Raw genomic sequence first — 16,491 nt, forward strand, 5'->3', positions numbered from 1 at the left:
TTTGGCTTTTCAGCAACCTGGTTAACACACAACTGATAAGTACAGTATACAAAGAATTCTCATGAGAATTACCTATATTATAAAATAGGAACACAAAATAGCAAGCTGTTATACTGGCAGTACCTTATTTTGTAAATTTTAAATGTTATGAAGTAAATTACATCCATTCCTTAAAACACTTAGATTTTTGTGTCTTTCAAGGTAATTCAAGGTTTGACAGTGCTAAGTATGATGCTAGTGTAGTAGAAGAATAATGGAAATGAGATATTAAGCAGAAAAGATATTCAGGGCACACTGTAGAGTGCATTGTATTTTAGTATATTTTCTAATGTACATGTTAAAAAATCAGAAATTCCTGTGTGGTTGAGTGCCAGAACTGGTTATGACTTTATGAAAGTCATATACATGACATCCATGTACACCAGTACATCATAATTACTGCTTCAGAATATTAAAGAGTGAACACAAATGTTTTAAATCATAACTTAGCAGCTTTTATGTTTTTATGTTTATGTTTGCTTTACCTGCTTCTTAGACACACTAAAACCATTTAATAAAGCTTTGCAATTCCAGACTGTAGGACTTTCATGGAGAAGCCCTCAAAGCACTTCACAAATTCCATACACAAAACCCTGTGGATAAAGATTATCCTCATTGTTGAAGACCAGTGAGTTAAGAAACAGGGTTTCAATAATCTGCTTAAAGTAACTGTGGAGTACAACTCTCAGTCCTTAATTTTATCCATTTTTCTAATGATTTCTTTTTATATCCTCATTTACTATTCCTAAAAATATGTTTCAAATGGCAAGTGAAGTTATTCATAAAATCTATAGAAGTAGGCTTGAAAGAAGAACCTTATGTAGTGATATCTTTGTGTTCAGACCTGTTCTGCTGTAGACCTGGTTTCTTGCAACTGTAGTTTAGGCTACGAACCACTACACACTTTCATCAATTTATCCCTAGGGGAAACACTCTTCTTGTCTGTGATGAGAGTTCACATTATTCAGTCTGTGCTGACAGACTCCAATAAGTGTTATATTCCAGGCTAAATATATTGTTTGGTTATATACAAGTCCCTGTCCCTCTTGGTTCTTTGATTGCTCTCTCAGGTACAGATCTCAAACTTTTCACCTGCCAGCTACTGTTAATTTCTTCTGTCTCTCCTCTCACACTGTTGTTCATGATACAATTTTATTCCAACCACTGGCATGTTTACCACTCTTCACCATACCTGAGGAGACAGATTCAATAAGCTTAAAGCCCAGTAATGTGTTACTGTCATTAAAAAGGGAGTGGAGAATGGAATATCACCTTTTCTTCCCACAGTGGATCTCAGTCTACTAGGTCTTTAAACTCACCAGAGCACGATCATCATTCATTAATATTACCAGAATAAAACTGTGTATGTAATTGAATGAGACATAATATGCTGATCATAACATATTCAAAAGAGGTGCAGTAGCCATGCATTGTGCTTGCTAAGATTACACAGATCCCAAGCATAACATTGGCCACATATCAATGCCCTAGAGTACTGTAACTTTAAGGTGTCCTTAAATAACTTGCAAAATCAGCCTAGAAAGAATAAAGATCAGATAGAGAAAAAATTTCTATTATGTAAGACATGAGTATTCTTTTAGTCTAGCCTTTTTTGTGGTTGAGCTGAAACAAAAGAATACATATTTCCAGAGAAAGGAATTGAGAGAGCAGATTTTAATGTAGAAATCCAAGACTAAATGGTGCTTTTTGGTTTTTTTCTAAATTGCTGAAGAGTTGTACAAGAGTTTTTGTAGCCAACACCCCACATCCAGGAACTATCATGAGCTGAAAGACTTCAAGACTGTATATTTAAATATTGATGCATTGTTACACATAAGATGTTACTGAGTAGTCTAAATCTTTACAAAAACCCTTAACAGCCTGATCCCACTATCATTGCTGTTATGAGACAAAATGCTAGTATTAGAGTCCAGAACATATCCTCTAAGAAATGGATTCTGTTACCTATCCTCCTGTGTAGTAGTACTGTGGTCTTCAAATGTTTCTTCTAAAATCAATGGAAGAGTCATATGGCCCTTGACAAAACAGAAAAGGAGTTCAAGATATCTTCCAGAATGGAATTGTGGTCACATGATCAGAAGAACATTTCTATTACCTCTGTACCTGACCCCTCAAACCATCATAACCCCCTACCCCTGAATAAGGCATACTACAGTACTGGAGTAAACAGTGGCAACAACTCTGGGATTCTCACTATCTGCATGGGTCTCACAATGTTTTGGATTTTTTTTCTAGTTTCTTTGGACAGAAACATGTTTACTGCTGTGATTTGGAGAAAGTGTCTTGTTGATAATTAAAAATAAAGAACAATATTGTTTCTCTATGTACCTTCATTAATTAACTTACTGTATCTGATCTCCTTGACCTTGTACAAACATGTGCAAGGCTGTTCTATGTAAGGACTCTAATGTGCTAAAGTACAACATACCACGCATTTAAATGGTAGAAAAAAAATTCAGATTTTTTTTTTTTATGTTATTATACATGACAGAAAGATGGCATTAGTATTTAGAAGACCTGAAGGAGACTGTATCTCCAGCAGGTGATGAAATTGTTTGGCAGAAAACAAATAAAGGAAATATTTTCTTACATTAAAGAAAACTTGGGAGTTGGCAAGGAGGTGAATATAGAGACCCCCTAAACTACACTAAACTTTTCTACTATAATTCTTCCATCCTCTAAGATTAACTGTTTGAAAATCCAATTAGTCCCTCAATAATCATGACTGTTATCTAATGATGAATAAACCATCTGCAGAAAATATTGCAATCACAGGCACAGCTGTTACCATATGCTGAAATTTTCTTACATGACCTTGGTTGCTACAGTACCTACCAGCTGAAATAAGACGTGGAAATATTGCCAGCTTCAATTAGACTAGCAAGCTGTTCCTTTCCCAAGGCTGTTGAGGCACTTCAGCCATTAACATAAAACACAAACCAAGGCGTTATTACAAATTTTGATTACTCGTTCCTAAGCTGAAGAGGTGAAATTCTGGAAAGAATTTCAGTTCATCCTTATTAACATGGCTAAAAATAGAAAACTCAATACTTGATTTCAAAAGATCCCCAATTATCTGTTGCTTCTAGATGGAATCTTAAGCTGAGGGTAGGAGGGGGTGCAGGAAGCACAGAGGCTCTGGCAATGAGTTGCCTTGGGTTTATTTAGAACAAAGGCACAAAAGGAGTTTTTTGGCAAAGAAATCTGGCATGCTTTTCCTTATTCAACAGGTAGGAAGTATGTGACCTTGTTTACTGTTTGTCTACCATGGGGTTTATTTCTGGCAACCTAAGACATTTTAATAAAAGTAATCCTTTAAAACCTTTCCAAATCTAAACTTTCAAACATGCATTTATAGTAAGGAGATGCCAGCTTCATTATGTGTGCCTTTGTCAAGTAGTAAATATTTTAATCTTTTGGAGATTTCATGTTAGCCTTTCTAATCCATGTAACCCTTTCTATATTACACTAACACTGAAAAACTGAATTTTAATATAAATCATAACAAGCCTAATGAAACAATGTAATTCCTTGGGCCAGAAAAGTTATTTTGCCTTTTAATTGCTTAAATTATCCATTCAGTTTAATATAATGCAATAAAAGAATAAAAGAGATGGAGAGAATGAAGAGTGTGGTTGAATTACAGTGCCTTCAAGTATTCCCACACCTATTTTGTTTTATAGATTGCTCACTAACAGTTCAGTGCATGATATCAGTATTTAAAATCTAGTTTCTCCAGTAATTTTTGTATGATGACTAAGTCACATCGCCTTTTTTTGCTCTCAGAAAGCTGAAACTAATTCTGTAAAGGGGGTCTGTGGTGAAGATAATGACTCTTCTGACTCATTTTCCATGGACATTTTCTAATACCTACTTAAAAAGTAATGTTTCTGCAAACAGTCCAATTGCTGAAATTATTCATTGCAATAGGGATTCTAGAGTTGCTCATGGGATGCCTGGTCACGATTTGTGATTTTCTTTATTCCTTTTTCTATGTGCTGATAATATTACCTGACATTAAAAGTGCATTAAATGTATAGCTACAATTATTTCCATGGCATACAAACTTCTTACATAGCTCTGAAGGAGAGAAGAGATGGTCTATACTTAGATATGGTCCAGCTTCTCAGTAGGTGGGGAATAAAGGGGAAAAGAGAAATAGCCAGTCACAGATATTGCCTGGCTTCTACCTACACCACAATCTCCTTTTTCATTCAGCACATTTGTAATTCTCTTTTTTTCTCACCTACATGATAAACTCCCATTTTCTATTTCAGTATCCCTTTAAAGAATGTTCCAGGTGTCAGAATAAAGAAGCAGAAAATGTCTGTCCTGTTCTTAGACTACGAGCTCATTCACACAATGTGGTATCTGACTTACACTTTCCATGTCTGGGGTCCAGGAATACACCAAAAGCACTGGAGGAGTCTGACTTAAGCATTTCATTGTGTGTCCTGCTAAACAAAACAGTCCCACTTAATAGATGGTAAACAACTGGTATATTGTTGCAAATAAGGGAATATTTGTTTCATAGTAAGGGAAATATTGTTTCATAGTAAGGGAAACCCTGACTTAGGCAGGGCATTGGGAGTTTTGCTACTGCCTTTGCAAAAGCCAAGACCTTCCTCTCTACAATTACAATGGAATTATGTTGGCTATGCTTTAGAATGCTTGTAATTATCAGTAGTTCCTACAATTAAAAAGCACAATGCATGAATCCATTATTTATGGTGCAGTTAGAAGAGTTTGTGTATTTGCACATAAAGTCATAAAACTAAGCGTACTGACACTGGAATATTAAGTAAACTATAATTAAACTTAAAGCTATAAGAACTGGTTGCAAACTCATACAAATGCAAAAAACTCAAACTGCAGTTACTTAGTGATTGCAGTTTGAGAATTCTCTATCCTTACTGCAAAGTCCACTTATCCTGTATGTTAGACCATTGCAGAAATTGGTCCGTGTCTTTGTCAACAGAGATGAAAAGCTCCTAAATCAATAATCACCTGAGGCAGCCTAAAGTGATTTTTAATTAGAAGGGAATATTATTTTGTACAATTCATATGTATGTTCTAATACTGTCAGGAAGGCACAAAGCAGGAAAAATCAGAAACTATTTTTTAGATGTAGATAGACCAGTTTTTGGCAAGTCTTAAGACATGGTCATTTGGGCTAGTACAAGGATGACATCCAAGACTGGGAAGACCTTTTCAGTCTTACATTTCTAATTACAATTAGTGAATATGTGTTTACAGTTGACAAAAAATTGTTTTTGCAATGGTTTTATATATGTGCACCTTATCAAATTCCTTTCACCAGTCTTATGACTGAAGCAAAAAGCCAGATTGATCTATTTATAACATAATTTAAAGAGTTAAGAGCCTTGCAATGTCTGAATGTCTTTTATTTCAACAGACTTATTTGTAACCCTCAAACAACCCGTAGGTTTTCAGGGATCATACATATTTTAGGGTGATAAGTGATTTATGTTTTCTCTCTCCTGCTTATAAGAGTATGGTGTGCTCACCACTAGCATCTGTTTGAAAAGTAGTGCACTAAAAATTGGATCCAAGGTTATACTGAGTGAAGAAGGTAAAGATGTGAGTTACAAATGTGCTTTTATGTTTGTGTCTTTAAAATTCTTTCTTTGTCTTTCTTAATAGTGTGTTGCCATCATGATAGCACCCAAGTGTTTACTGCCTGAACATGGCATCTACGCTGCTGCATCAGCAATCTCTTGTATTTGGCTGCTTCACAAAGTTATTTCTATTTGGGTGAAAAATTGATTTCAAAGTATGTTCAGGATCTATCTTTTCTTTCTGCATATTCCCTCCAATTCAACCATCTGTGCAAATTAGCAATCCTGAAATGCTTATTAGAGCTTCCCCCCCCCCCCTTGATTAACACTTCTTGAATTTAATGAAGTCTCTTATAAATTGCGGATCAAATGTTCAGACCACTTATGTCACCTGACCCAGATTTAAGAAAAAACATGATGATGCTGTGATTTGAGTCCCTTCAAATATGGGGCTCTGAAGCACCCAAAACAGTGAGAGAATGGGAGAGGTGCAATGCCAGTGTGTGACCTGGCAAACAGGATAAACCAGCCTGTCTGGAAAAGGTGAAGCATCTGCAGTTGTGTCTCAAATCCTGCCTACCTCATGGGCTTAGGCCCTTAATTGTAAGCATAGGTCAGATGACACCAAGAAACCTGGATTTATGAATTTGAGGTTTTTAGGAATGTAGGCAGGCATGCAGAGATTTAGCCTGAGAAGAGCTGTGTGTGTGAAGGAACCATTTTACACGGCTTCACCTTCACCAGGAGACTGAACATCAGGGCTGAGTGTGGAGGTAGACACAGTCATAGCTCCTGAAAGGGAGCTATATTGTGAACATGTCCATCAAGAATGTGCTCTAGAGAAGGAGGGCTGAGGGCTCAGAATCAGAGATGGAGGAACAAGGGCTAGGGTCCATTACCCTCTTACAGAGCAACCCCCAATGTTGTTTCTTCAGTCAAGGCTGGGACATCTGTTCAGACATGATACACTTTGAATATTAGATTCATTTACCTCCTGAAACTATCTAGTCAAAGCATACTTTTAGCAGTTCAGACTGTGAAAATTAAAGTTCAAGGAAAATGTGATCAAATTTCAAGCTGTTTTGTGATTCCAGATGCTTGAAATAGCCCTGAATCTTTCTTCCCTTCCTCTCTCTCTAGAGGAAGGAATCGATGGGTTCAGAGTAACACTGTGGGAGAGGCAGTACAGGCAAAATGAGTGGACTATATTCAGAACTGACTTTATATTTACCCATGAGCTTGAAATATAACCCCAAGAAATTTTCTGGGGAGGGCCACTGTCAGGAGACCGGAAAGATCTGTTTCATTCTTTATATAAAAATCTCTTTAGAATCATTTTTCATCTGTGAATCTAACACTGCAGACGGTCTGACCTAGAAACATACATCTTTTAGTTCCAGGTGTTGTAATTTCTGCTGACAGTTTAATTCTAAAGATCCACTCTGTAAGCCAGTGGTTCCTAATTTCATTTAATTGAATGATTGTAAGGATGTTTTTTAGGAAAAAAATCCCACAGACCAGCTCTACAGTGTTCCCACAATTGTATTCATTTACAAGCAACATAAAATTAGGGTAAAGTTTGAATGTTCCTTTATTACAAAATGAAGGTCTGGTTTCTTGGAAGTATGAGTAGTATGTGTGATTTCTTTCAAATTTCACAGACCAATGTATTAAAATCTACCAGTGATGCACAAAGCACTGTTTGAGAAACACAACCCCAAAGAGCTATTGGAGATGCTGTATTGGATGTAGACTGTGTGGTATCTTGGTTCCTAGGGCAGCTGTCTAATGTATTAATGTGTTGATGTCCATGCTTAATAATAATTGCTCTCCCTGATGCATCAGCTGAAAAGTAAGCAGAATGAATTGTATCAGATAAGCAACTTGTTGCTGTTGCATACATGAAATTTGGCTGTTAACTCTTGTATCAACAGGCAACTGCAATCATCACTGGGTAAACTCCAGAGCTGCCATTGACAGCTTCACAGACAGAGGGAGAGAATTTTAAAGAGATCATTTAAGGGAGTGCACAGATTTATTTGGCTCATGCCAGCCTGCCCAATATTCTGAGGAAAAAAACACTCTTCACTGAAAAGTGAAATTAGGAAGTGGTGACCCTGCACCTGCATAAAACCAAAAACCCAACACAAGCTCCTTTAATATTTAAAGTCAGATACACCAAGAAAAGCATTTGACAGATCAAGAAACTCCTATGTTGAGCTTGACAAAGCTATTGCATCAAAATAATAACTCTCCTTAAGGTTCTAAGGTTCAAATGCTTCCCTCTTGGAAGAAAATACCAACCCAGATATCTTCCATGGCTCTCTTGTATTACTGGTTTTCTTTTACACTGCTCATTCAGAAACTGAAAAGCTTTGCAATTTTCCTTCCCCTGCTTAGGAAATAGATATCTAGTATTGTAACCCTCAGCTTTCTGTTTCATACTTGTCAATTAATCTCAATCAATTTTATTTTCTAGAAATACTGGTAAGGCACTAAACGTGCATATTATTAGAACCTATTTAAAATCATTGGGAGAGCTGTTTGAGAACATATTTCCTTGAAAATAATTTTCAACCTGAAAAGCAGGATTAATTGGCTTTGCAATGACCTACATAGATTGTTCAAAGTGCCTGATTGCTATCAGCCATCCAAGGAAAAAGCTAAGCAAATTGCACTTAGTTGATCTCATACAGAGAGCATGGAAAAAGAGAGTACATTATTTACAAGGTAAAAAAATAACATGTTAGTGACATCAAACAATCTACTAACATCATCTGGCAATTCATTTGAATTTACATTCAAAGAAAGAGGGACAAGACAATATAATAAAATGAGATCACTGTCACTATTGTGAACAACAGTAACTGCTGAGAGTCTGATGATTTTATTGTTGTCTCTCTGTCTGTCAAAGAAGGTAAATGTGTATTCAATACATCTCTTGCTGGTCATGCAGCAACTCTTTTTTTCGGGTTTTTTTTTTCTTCTGTCTGATATTCTCCACGCACTTTGTAACTTTGTAAGTATTCTACAATTCAGTCTCTTTTGGTGTATTTTTATGTCATGTTGTACACTGTATAGACACTTGACTAGGTTTGGGACTCTACAATAATATTTATAAGGGAAGACTGACCAACCTCGTATATGCAATACCTATCTGTTCTCCTACAGCCATAACTGATAATGGTAAAATTGCCCAGCGTGGAGATGACAGGATATGTGAGAGGAAGATATATCAAGTCTTTGTGTGGATTGGACTTCAATCTCTTGTGCTGCAACATCCCAGGAAGAAAGGCCTGACAGGAGCACACTAGGAAATTGACTGTCAGGGTAGCCCTGAAAACTACTCAGTAACTGATATAGAGCCCACATAATTTGTCCTTCCATCACCAGGTCAGCAAGGTCGACATAGCAGCAAGATGGAGCAAGAATAACCCTTGAAAGAAAGAATGAACTTCATGACACACTGAATGAAAAGTTTTAAAAATCCTGCATGCAGCAATAACCACAGGCAAGCTCTCAGGGTCCCTGGACAGCGAGCCTTTCAGAGTTTCAAGGAATATTATATTTTCCTCCTCAACTTTCTCTTCTCCACACTGCAGAGTGTTCCTCCATATGGATCTTTGCTATCCTCTTAGTCATTTTATTTACTCTTCTCTGTACCTTCTCTAACTCCATTATGTCTTTCAGGAGATGCAGTATCCCAAACAGCATGTAGTACTCAACAAGGCATGCAAAATGATGCTCTGTCCTGTTCTCAGTTCACCTTGTGATGTCTTATATCTTGTTTGGTTGTTGTTTTTTTTTTTCAGACTTCTGATACACACTGAGCTGGTAGTTGTGGAGGATTTTCAGTTATGGTTCCAAAAACTCCTTCCAGAGTTGTTGCTGCCTGTTCAAAGCTCAGTGGGCTAGACTGCTGTTCCTTTGATGCCTAACCTGATGTTTTCAACACTGCCGAGTTGAAAACCACCTCCTCCTACCTGCCCATTCACACAGTTTGATGAGGTCTTTCTGGGCTTCTTCATTACAAGTGGGGTATCTGATTATCCAAATAAAAGTTCAATGTCAACTACAAACATGCCAGTTTCCCTGGACATGTGCTTCCCCGGGTCACTGATGAAGGATACCATTCTTTTATGGATTCTGTTTCTCAATAATAATACACATTAAAAAAGAGACCTATTACATGGCATATAAGGTGGACAATTCTAATGCAGCTAGATAATAATCTGGGCATTTTATTTAACTTTTATTGAATCCAGCATGAAAACTCCATGTGCAGCAATGAGAAGTAGTACAATACAGAATAAAAGATCTTTGTGAGCACTGTTAAGAAGACAGAGGCTTATCTATCCAGACCGCAGAGATTTTGCCTTCCTTCCTCCTGTAGTCTGCACAACATGTTAGAAGTTTTTTTCAGATGACTGGAAGGTACTCACAGAGTGAAGATGGTGGACTTTTTCTAGTGATTAAATCAGCAGAGAGCCTAGGATGGACTTTGTCACTAGAATCTTTTCACTACTTTACTCTTTAGTTCCAGTGTTCATAAAATTATTCTAATGCTGAACCTCTTGGGGAGTCAGAAAGCTTTGCTCCTTAACATTTGCAGAGTTCAGAGCTGAATATAAAAATGATATTAAGTTACAAAGTAAAATCATAAGAGCAAACATTTCCCTGAGAAGCCAAGTCTAAATCGGATCCAAAATATGTCATCTCCCTTGAGCTCTGTGTTACATCTGTGATACCAGACACAAAACCCTTGGTAAAACCTCTCTGAGTAACTAAGAGGCAAACTGAAAAAGTCAAGGCCAAAGAAGATACAAAAATTATCCAGCCAAATACACAGTCTGTTTGCAATAGCACAGAGACTAGAAGTACTGAAAGCCTTAAGACTGTTTTTTGCAACTGTTACAGGCACCCGGCTTGGGCAATGATTTAAAAAAGTTAGGTGCTTGACCCATTGGGGCTCCAGAGCTTCTGCCACAGCTCTGTCTGCTTTATGTTTAAAGCAAATTTTACCTTCCTGAAACAAAGAGGGGAGTTGCCAAGAAAGAGTTCAGAGTTCAGAATTGTGTCTGAAAGGGACCAGAATTGGGATTCTGCAATAAACATCATTAATCAGTCAGGATTCAGAGCAGCAAATTTGTTTCTACAGGTAAGCGAAAGGGGCACCCAGCTGTTGTACACCAACTCAGTTGTAGGAGGATCTGGGTTCTGGACTATAACTGATTGATCCCATTTTCAAACCAGTCGGGGTGGGGGAAGTAACAATCACAACAGCAATTTTTTTTAGGAAAACTGAACACAGGCAATGAAGTAAATAAGAGCTGGCAGCAATTTATGCAAGCTGTGATCTCCTTATTCTTCCAGACAAGATCTGCAGATAAAAAAAAACTTTTAATCAATGGCTGTATAAAACTTCCTCCTACTCAGTTTGTTACAGTCTCAGAAAAACAACAGCTCATTCAGGTAGAACTCCTCTTGTCTTGGGGCAGAAGGATGCTCCGGGACAAGATTTATTCCATTCCTGGTTTTCTGTGGTAATAATTTAGAGGAGTTACGAAAGATCTTAAAAGTTCACTCAGGAAAGTTAAGTGTTTCTGTAGAATGTGTTAAATTTCATAATAATTTGAGAGGCAAAAAGAAATTGCAACTCTGTGTGGTAGAATGAAAGCTCACTGAATGTTGTTAATTTGGAAATGTCCTAGAGGGAATGCTATAATATAAATTGGTTTATGGCATTAATAAGGAGAGAATTCAAAGGATAATTGTTGGCAGAATAAGTTGGAGAACTTAACCTGGCCCAAAACTTTGAAATTACCAAAAGTAATAGAAGCAGTACTGAAAAATTACAAGATATGTGAGTATAACACAGAGACAATCAAACTGCTTCAGTAAACAAAATATGAAGCCAGTTGGAAGGAACTTGCTCTCCTGAGGGTTGTTTCCATTTGGAGGAGCTCATTTTGCATCAGGTTGTCAGCATAAAATGGCCCAATGTCATAAATGCCTGAAGACACAAGGCTAGGCCAGGAAACGTAATGGTGACTGTCAAGCAGCGTATCAAACTCAGGATACAAACCCTGCCAAAGCAGAGGATAAGGAGGCAAGTGGAGGAGGGGGAAAAGGTTTAGTTCTGAGGGGAAGGTACACATTCTAACACATGAAAATATAAAAGCCGTGTTCAGACACTCTCCCACACAAAAGAGGGAACTTTTTAAAGTAGGTCTAGAGATGTTAACTGCAGCAACGAGTTCATATCTATGACCTGTCAATGCCCTGCTGAGTGAAGGGCTCTCTGCTTTTCCCTGGAATACATAAGTTCTGGTCATCTGAAGTCCAGTGCAAAGTCTGTTAGGCAGTGAGCACTTCAGAGAGCTAAAAGATAATCATTCTTATTTTGTGAGCACAAGGGCATGTTTCTTCAGACACAGAACTGGTCCAACCACTTCTAGATTAACGGTGGAAAACAGGTCACTGTGCAAGGTCTGAGCTGAGGCAGTACTATAGATATCAGTATTGACCATAATATGTAGGGGATGGCTCTATATGTCCACTGGAAGTCACTATTACAAGCTACCTCACCTGTATTCCGGAGCAAGCTTTCTATACAAGGAAACAAACTGGCTGAGGCAGGACACAGAAATTTAAGATAAAACACACATTTAAAACAAAAAATACAGAAGAAAAGAATGAACAAAAAATCTGGGAGTTAAATGAAGCATCATTAGCATTTAACAAATGCAAATTCTGTCTTTTTGCAAGACATGGTGGAAGACAAGGAGAAGGGTTTGAAGGGGAGGAAAGCCATCAATATCTAAGCCACCATCAAACACTCCAAGCTTGCCAACATCTATAAAAATTCTTTATAGTCACCAAAATTCTTACTGGTATGTGTATTGAACAACAAATGTACAGGAGAACAGTAGTGTTGATCACCCAGACTTCTTCTGCTGTTAATGAAAAAGAAATGGGCGATTTGATAAAGGAACATTAGAAGTGTTTTTATAGACTGTTCCAGTTATTAACATACTCTGGTTATTGTATTTCCCCTGTTATACTTATCCTACTTCTTTAAGTTCATGGACCTCCTGAACTGATGTTTTGATCCAGACTGACATGTTTAATTAGTGTATGCCCTGTGAATCTGTTTATTTCCTTGCTAAATTCGTTTGTTTGTTCTTGAACTTACATGGAATTGTTGCCTCTACAAACATTTTCTGCCAAGGAGTTGTATAATGTAAATATTTAAGTTTGTGAAAGATACTTTAAAAAACTATTTATTTTCATTGCTTTGAAATTTTCATGTCTCCACTCTTATATAGAAGGAAAAGCTCAACAGTTTTCTTATTCATTACTTCACTGTTCATGCTTTTATAGAGTTCTTCCTTCCAAGCGGAAAAGTCCTTTCTTTGTCATTTCTTTATGTGAAATTTGTTCCTAACATTTGGTTATCCTTGTTCTTCTCTGTATCTTTCCTAGGTATACTTTATCTACCTTAGTTCTAGTTCTACTGTATGGAATGACCAGACCTACACACTCTATTTGAAATATGCAGCATTTAAAGCAGCATATTGATATCTTCTCTGCTCTCAACAATTCCACAAACCAGTTCCTCTATAATGGAAGCCAATACCAAGATTTCGGATTACTTTTCTCCTGTGCTTTTATCCTGCTTAAGAGTTCCTGTCTCATCTTGATCATTTATAAATAAGCTAAATGCTCTGACAGATTCCATCTTCACAACTTCCCAAAATTCTAATTTTTTTTTTTTTTTGCCACTTCTAGTATCTTTTTCTCTATCTTTGGTAGAGTTTACACCCTTTTCTATTTTCCCCAATTATATATGACTCCCACCTATTTGGGTGGATGTATTTTTAAGGGCTACTTTCCTCTTAATTTGGCTGTTTCATGAAGCTGAATACTTTTCTTTTTGTGGTTGGTTTTTCATTGAATGGTTGTTTTCATTGAATGGTTCTGTTTAATTAGCACTATTCATTAACTGCAATCCTCTGATGTGGTGGTTTTAAACATTCTCCGTGCGAGCTATAAAAAATTCATCCTTCTAGCTGCTCCTTTTTAGCTTCCTGTTAACTGGTTTTCTTATGGTAGTGTAGTTCTATTTAAAAAAGAAAATACTATTGTGCTTCATTTCCCTTTCCTTCAATTCAGTCCAACGTACTTGTATGAAACTATATCACAGTCATATTGCACTGTTCCTTTCACAGAACGTTTTTGGTGGGGGAATTTTTTAATTTGTTTGTTTGTTTGGGGGTTTTGTTGGTTTTTGGTTTGGTTTGGTTTTTAATGCAGATAAAAATTAATTGGCTATAAAAAGAAGGATTTCAAGAGCACTTCTCTTGAGAAGGAAAGAGTCCTATTTAGGTAAAAAAAAAGCCTACCCCTGTATGGTAAAGATGTATATTTTTCTGCATGTAACGTAAAGATACAGTTACTGCTCTGTGCCCTCACTTTTTTGCATTGGATTGACCTTAAGAAAAAAAAAATTCTCCAGATGCCTTAAAAAAATATAAAGATGTATAAAAGATTGAAAGGCAGATGATGACTGCAGAGAACCACTGCTGCCCCTAGGCTGTGACTAGTCAGCAGGAAAAACTGTGGTACACCAGTGGCTTTGACAGAAGTTAGTCAGGAACCCAGGCAAAATGACTAATGTAAGTTACCTTAGTCGAAATTATCAAAGTAGTTAAATGTAACATTTGACTTGGAATAGGGGAGTTACCTATGTTTAACTAAACCAAATCACAAATACTTGGTTGCTGTAAAGGGGAAACACTGGACATCTCACATTCTTTCTGGACAATCTCTGTCTTCCTGCATTCCCTTTAAATTACATTTCATTGGTACTAAAGTTAAATTATGGCATACTCCCTGTCCTGATTTGAGATTTGTCACATAATATTAGGTACTGAAATTTTACCAAAGTCTCCCTATTTTACAGCCCAACATAAACCCTCAGTCTGCTATGAGTACATATTGATCCTCACTCATATTTTCTTCTTGAGTCCTGATTTTACCATTTTGGAAAACACTGGCAGCAAAGACCATAATAAGTGGAAATAATGTCTGAGTGAAAACTGCAGGAGCACAACTTTTCCACAAGTTATATCATATACTCATTGTTCATTGTTCCTTCATATAAAATGTTTCCTGACAACCTATAACATCAGGGCCAAGACTAACTTGTTTTATGGCAGTAACTGAAGCGTATAATTAAAATTAAAATCAGAAGACTTGCAGGGATTGTCTGTTTGGAAGGAGAAATAGACCAAGAGGTATTTGAAGATCTCTTCAAATTCATACAACACACATCTGTGATGAAGTAAACGCAGCAAGGAGCCTTTGCTAGTGACATAAATAGGAACAGATATGAAAGATCTGGGGTTTAGTGTTCTTGAAAACCTAAGGAATGGAAAAACTTAGTCTTTAGCTCATACAATTTGAATTTAAAATATAGAAATGAAGTAGATTATGGAATGCACAATTAAAAGAAATCCCACTGATATACATTATGCAATAATTACACGGAAAACTTTTCTTTATCTATGATCAGTTAACTTCTATGATAACTGTCAGGTATTCATTTCATACAGTCAAGGAATGATTCATAAAGTGAGCTGTGATATATATCCTGGCTAAGTAGGATGTAAATAACTTATAGGTGATACCTCTCAGAGCTTGTTCTAAGCAAAGAGCGGAATCAGCAAAACATACAAGATTATCAAATTAAACACTATGATCCATTTGAATAATATGGGTAATTCTTGACAAAATTCAATTTTTGTTACTTGTTATCTTGTGCAGTGGTTTTGTAGAGGGTCGGAGGAAAAGTAATCACTCTTTGCACTGTACTACGGAATGCTTTGCATGGTCTCATTACATTGTCTTCTCTCCAGGTTCTCTCTCACCTGTGCATAAGAAAAGCAAGATGTCAAGAATTTGGTCAGCAGTGATTAAAGTTAACTTAGATGCTCAACTGCAAATCAAAATCCCTCTTTGCTACTAAAAGATCTGATGTTTGCCTAAGCTTTGCAGTTCACCCAGCGTATAGGATTGCACCCGTAAATATGGGGAATGCCTAGGATCTGTACTTTATTCTAGATCTCAGGTTTTGGTATAGAAACCAGAGAAAAAAATCCTCCTAAAAGTTCAGCCCAAATAGTAAAATCAGAACATGCCTAATGTGATGACTGGTTCCTTTTCTTCAGAAAATGCAGTTTGGGCTGCTACTTTCTTGTAAGATTAACAGAAGCGGCCTTCAATATCGCTCTTTAGAATATTTATTCAGGAGGTGGGAAATCTAGGAGGAAGAGAGAATAGATAAGGTTATGAGGAATGATCAAATCTGAAAATACAGGATGGGTTAATGAGAAGCCACACAGCAATTCTGTAGAATAAGAGATAAGACTGTTTTTTAATAACATCTACCAGGGAAAAGAGTAAATGTGATAAAAGTGATTTGTTGTTGTATGTACTTCCTTGATTCTCACAAAATCACTCTACTTGGATAGCATCTGGTGGAACGGGATCTGAAATCCTGTCTCTCAGAACAATTTAATGGGAAGCTTTCCTACTAACAAATATGTAGTTCACAAGACTAACCAGCAGAGAGCAACACTATTTAAATTTGAACTGAGCTTGATATCTTGACAAACTAATTATTACATTACTGTGCATAAAACTGTATAATGCAGTACATTAAATGTAAGGCTCTGTTACATTAGTCACAGCCACTCACCGCCAATGCATTCCGATGTAATGTCTAACCCAGAAAAACATGTATGCAAATCATCTGCATACTTGCCTTTCATTTGCATGATCTTGAGGG

The sequence above is a fragment of the Chiroxiphia lanceolata genome, chromosome 6 (genome assembly GCF_009829145.1).
Source record: "Chiroxiphia lanceolata isolate bChiLan1 chromosome 6, bChiLan1.pri, whole genome shotgun sequence".
In the NCBI taxonomy this organism is placed as follows: Eukaryota; Metazoa; Chordata; class Aves; order Passeriformes; family Pipridae; genus Chiroxiphia; species Chiroxiphia lanceolata.